Source organism: Dermacentor variabilis, chromosome 2, assembly GCF_050947875.1.
Source record: "Dermacentor variabilis isolate Ectoservices chromosome 2, ASM5094787v1, whole genome shotgun sequence".
Taxonomy (NCBI): Eukaryota; Metazoa; Arthropoda; class Arachnida; order Ixodida; family Ixodidae; genus Dermacentor; species Dermacentor variabilis.
Window position 1 is genome coordinate 117,251,936 of NC_134569.1, and position 5,834 is coordinate 117,257,769.

Here is a 5,834-nt window from a genome sequence, read left to right on the forward strand (position 1 = left end):
GTCAGACAGGCATTGCGCTCGTGATGACTATGTAGGTTTACAAGATTTTAAACCTCCGCCATATCTTTTAACAGCTCTGATAGCCTCCACGCAACAATGGTTTTTTCTGCACTGTCAAATGCTCATATGCTGCGGCCCAAGGCTCAACGGCACGGTGCGAAAGCGCGCTCGCAGCGAAAGCAAAACATTGTGCGCGGACCTGCATGCAGAGACGCAGTCGGTCACTGCGTAGCTGTGGGATCACTGCATTAAGGCTTTATTCTGTTATGCTCCATTTGGTTACGCAAACAGCCCACTATAACAAGATATTTCACATAGTTTGCTCTCAGAGATTTCCTATCTTTGGAGCAAGACGCCGGTTCGGGGGACTCCATCGCGGAGACCACGCCCAGTGGGCGTTCACTGTACGTGTTCAGTAAAGAGATAGCGTTTGGAAACCATTACATGATTTCTGTTTGCCCAAGATTAGCAGTAAAGAACTTCTGTCGTTTCGGGAGTACTCATTGAAATGTACAGGAGTTTTTTCTTGAGCGCCGACAGGCAAACTTACGAGGAGCATGTCGCGTTATGGCTCATACTAGTCAAGCAAGGCGCTTCCGACAGGTGGCGACTCCGCCAATACTGCGGCAAACATGATCGTTGCACTATTTTGGTTTCCTTTTCTGACAGAAATAAAGTTGAGTCTGGGTAATAGAGGGAAGTATAGAAGCCAGCCATTGAACGCTACATAATTTAGAAGTGGGTGGATTGGGACAGTTTAACTATTTTAGACACCATTTGAGCGAAGCAGTTGAACAAGTCTCTCACCGATAGCGCCAGTGCTGTACACATAGTTTTGTACTGAACTACTGACAGCGCGAAACGGTACGAACTACACAAAAGAGATACACGGACGAGCGCTGATTTTCAACAGACAACTTTATTGAAAGCGCACATATAAATAAGTTATGATGCACGGGATAACCACCGAAAATGACGCAGTGAAGGCGCACTTGGAAATGGCAATATCAGCAAATCCTTAAAGAGACTTGTCAAAGTAGTCTATCTCATGGAGCGAAACAGACAGACGCGTGATACACGTCTCTCCTACCTTGGCAATGAAGTAAGCTTCCACTATCTATCGGACTGATTTATAGCCCTACCTCGATAGTACTTTGGTTTTTTAACGCACTACAGAGCGCAGCCACTCGCGCATTTCTTGCAGTGCAAGGCAAGATTCCAAGACGGCTGACCCCTCAAGGAAGCCACGTGTTTCCTAAGGTCTACTTTGACGTATCTTTCCGTCTGACCAATGTATCGTGAACTGCATGAGACAGAAATTTCATACACCACTCCTTTCTATCACCGAACTTGCTTTTCCTGGTGCTGAATATCCCACCCCCGTTGTTTCTGATCCGCCCCGTCTGCCCTATTATGCACGGCAGTACAAATCCTGCCTAACTTGTCATTCATTGAAAAAGCAAGGGTAATACCGTACCGTGCTCCAACCTTCTTAAAACGGTGTGAAGGCCATGTATATAAGGAACGCTTACCCCATGACCGTCATGAACACCCCTCGCACGCGTTCTCTTACTACTTTCACGTTTTAATTTCTCCAGAATCCTTTCACTCAGAAAAGCCAAATAACGTACATCGTATTCCGCCTCTCCTCGTCTTCCCAGCTGCCTACGGTAAAGCTTTCCTTCATCAAATGTGGGCATTATTTCTTCAAGGACGCTGTCAAACAGGAGCAAGCTATAGCATTCTTAACAACTTTCGAATGCCCTGAGCGAAAGTCAAAAACTGGTTTAGCAGACCGGGGAGAATACATCCAGCAGGTGTGTGGTTCCCCGAACCGCATACTTAAGTCGATAAACTGGATTACCCCATTGTCCGGCGCACGCGCAATTGAGCCTCAACTCTTTCTCCTTCAAAAGCTTAAGTACGCCGGCCCGCGCTCTAATAGACCGGCTTGCGTCCACCGGTATAAGGAAATCATCGACGTACCTAAATGACCACCCAACATAAACTTGGTGTATTGCAATGTTCTCTCGGGATGTTGAGAAACATAGCCAATAAAGGCCTAATAACGCTTTCAACACTTGAATTTTTTTCATTGCGAAAGCATCAAATGTCGCATTGAGCGAAAAAACTGGTGGTGTCCGTAGCAGCCAAAACTTCCCGTTGGCTGCGACACCACGTCAAGATCACATTCCCATCGGCTGGGCTGCTGGCTCGCGCTTGCTTGCTCGGACCTCGACAGAGCAGAGATGATAGTGATCTAAAGAAAGGAAAGACGCTTGATTCTGTCCATTCTTTAGATCACTATCATCTCTTCTCTGTAGAGGCCCGAGCAAGCAAGCGCGAGCCGGCGAAAGGGAGCACTTGCTGCCGCCTTACCCGCTCTCGCTCTCGGAAGCTTGGGTTATCTGCGCGTTCCTTGTACGCGCAAGCTCTCACGTGCGTTCTAAATGCGCCTCGGTAAGTCCGAATCGAAATGCGCAAAGCGTCTCAGCGCTGTCGCTTGCCTTCGCGGAGTTCGTAACTCGAAGGACCGCTAAGCAGCTTTCAACAGAACATTAATGCGCTCGCATTCACAACTCATGGGAAGTGCTTAAGTGTCTTCATATCTTTTTTTCCCCCGAAAGTTTAAATTCACCATAGCCCTCGTTGATCACAACAGAGAGATAGTGAATGCGGCTTCCCTGAAGTGCTCAACACCAACCAGAGGGGAGCAGGTGGCAGTTGCTATAGCACTCCTAGATAACAGCAAATCAAAAATCTTCACTGATTCGAGATCGGCGGTCAGAGCTTTCGCTTCAGGTTTCATCGCTGAGGAGGCCCACAAGATTCTCAAGAAGAAGATAACCTCTCCGCACACCATCACGTTGTTTCCGGCGCAACTCGACCCCAACTTGACTCCTTTCCCAATCTCAACGACATCTCCCACTTCCAAGCGCGCGCACTAACCCACCGCGCGGGAGCAGGGTCGAATTCAGACTCCGGGGTTCTCGAGTTTCTCACTACTGTCAGCGAAATCACCATGCACTATCACCTGAGTAGGTGGTCTTATGCTCCCCCTCATAGCAAAAGGCTAGACCTCTGGCATCCACTTTACGCATGCTTCAGACTAATTCCTATCCAAACCTGACCCTTTTCCGTACGATCACTCCAGAGGCTTTTAGCTCTGTTTGCCCCGACTGTGGGACTGTTAGGAATCTCGCACACATGCTCTGGCGATGCCCCTCGTTACAGGGACCCAATCGCATCACGGAAAAAGAATGGAGCTTTGCCACCCAGAGCTCAGAACTTTCACGGCAAACTTAGGCTATGCAGGGAGCTACGGCACCTCCATGTTTTTATGCTAATGTCAACTAGAATAGCAGCTATCGCCGTTTTCTCTCTGATCTACACCACGCCCACGCGGTCGGTCTGCCAGTCCCCACGTGGGAGCGGCCCGCAGCTCTGCCCTAGTGCAAAGCTTCTCAGGACCTTGTAAATTAAGTTCTGTCTGTCTGTCTGTCTGTCTGTCTGTCTGTCTGTCTGTAAAGGTTGTATTTGATTCACGCGCATTTAACTTCGAATACTGATTTGCCGTAAGTTTCTCCTTAATTATTTATGCCTGATTTGAGGGTCACTTGTAATTATGCCTGGGCAGCAGGATAACTGCCACATCATTCGTAATAACGCATAATGCTCGAGAACGCTTGAATATCCGGCCTGCGAAAATCCGGGCTCTGCGGCTTGTTGTTGGGGAGTGTCGAAGCACTCCAGATCTGCTTCAGATACCAAGTATATCAAACTGTATCTCGATGTGCTAAATGTCTCTTTAACATTACGTTTCCTTCTCATGTCTAGTTTTGATCCTCGTTTTGATCAACGTTTTCATGCCTGGACAATTAGTTTATCCCACAGTACATGTGCTTACGTGTCCTCATTTTATTCGAAAAAGGATTTCGTTGGAATGCATAAATATACAATAATAAATAGCGAGCTTGCAGAGTAAACCTACGATTAAAATAAGGACCGAATCTTGAATATATATTTAGGGGTGGTTGGTACAGCGTCCCATTCCTTCCTCCATCGTGCTCTCCCACAGTTTCCAAAGAAACACATCTTTTCAATTTTGTTGAGGTCACAGTGTTGGATTCACACGGACAAGAAGACCGGACGTGCGCTAACTATGAAGTGATCAGTTGATAGTTAGCGCACGTTCTGCCGTCCTTCCTGTCCGTGAGAATCCAGCGATGTGACCTCAATTAAAGTGACAAGAGACGTTTCTTTGGAAATTGCGGGATAGCACAATGGAGGAAGGAATGGGATGTGCTACCAACCACCCCTAACTTTATCTTCAAGATTCGGTCGTTATTTAGATCGTGGGTTGTTCGTCAAATCCTGCGCTATTACCTCAATTATTGCAGGAAACCAACTAGCCCGAACATCTGCTCTCCTTGTTACCTTGGACTGTCGTTGATTAGAGATGAGACCACTCCGGCCAAATACACTCTAGAAACACGTTTTGTAGCATTTTTACCGCGCACAGGTGCTCCGCCTTTCTTTTTTGTTTCAGACTTATAAAAGCAAAACAGTTAGTTACTTATATTACGGCCGAAATTCTGCCCGAGTACTTAAGTGGCAATATACTATGATGTATATAGGCCTTATGTCCGAAGAAGCCATTTCTGTCAAGTTTTCTCAAATCGTAATTTAAATGGCTTTATATCAATTTCAACTGCCGCACTTCTCCGACAGTACCAACGTGGCCTCCCCTTCGCTAAATGTTACGTACGCTATATATATTTAGCGCAACGAAAAGGGACTTTGTATTAAATATACTGCGTTCTTGCGCTTCTTTGTCGTATTTAGTCGTAATATCAAGTATAAAAACGACAGGTGGGAACATAGAGAGAGAGAGATGGAAAGAAAGGAACCTACATGAGCTAAGCCTTGTTCGATTTGCTGCGCTACCTATGGCAAGCACATGGGCGAGTGAATGAATGAGTGAGGGAGAAGACCTGAATATTGACCAATCGCTGTAACTGTACAAAGTACACGTATCTGTATAGTCAGCCACTCAAGTTTGTCGCCTTCAAGTACTGTATATAGTAGAGCCCATGTGGATTTCTGGGCTGATGAGCTAGATTTGAGGCGAAGCTCCCTAGACGGTTACTTTTGTTAAAGGTATAAAGATGGGAACAGAAATAGGGAGCTAAAATTTTGTTTCTCTAAAGTTTTCTTGTTGAACCGTATAGTGGCGCCGCAGCCAGCAAGTGCAAACGGAGGTGCTCAGGACATTGTGCTACAATTTTATCTTAATGAGACGACTTATTCGCCACCAGTCGGGGCAATGCAAAAGGAGCCTTGTCAACAAGCACGCGTAAAAAGCGACGACCCTTGTTGTATAAAACAATGTGGCCGTTGTCAGAAACAGCGTCTGGCGTCAAGTATTCGCGCGCAAACGGAATTAAGGAGCGTTTCTCATTTGAGGGAGTCAAGCTGTGGGTTCTCAGAATAGTGTAGTTAGGGTGCCTGTCGTCTTAAATTGCAGGAATGTTAGATTGGGCATCATAATGTTTAGTTGTTGTACGGGTGCTTTCTTTCTGGCAATAAGCTATCGTAGAAATAGGTTCGGCGTTTCCTGTTGCGGCTGTAAATCCTATTTACTGCTTCCCTGTGCGCTTCCCAGTCATCGGAGTGTAACTTTTTTTTTCGGTGACAACTAAGCATTACAAACTGACAGAACAATTCCATAGGTATCACAACCCTGTGTCTCTGAAAAAATGCACCAACTAAACCTCTTGATACTATGGCTTCATACGAGCAAGAGGTCAACAGAACTTGTGATATTTGGGTTC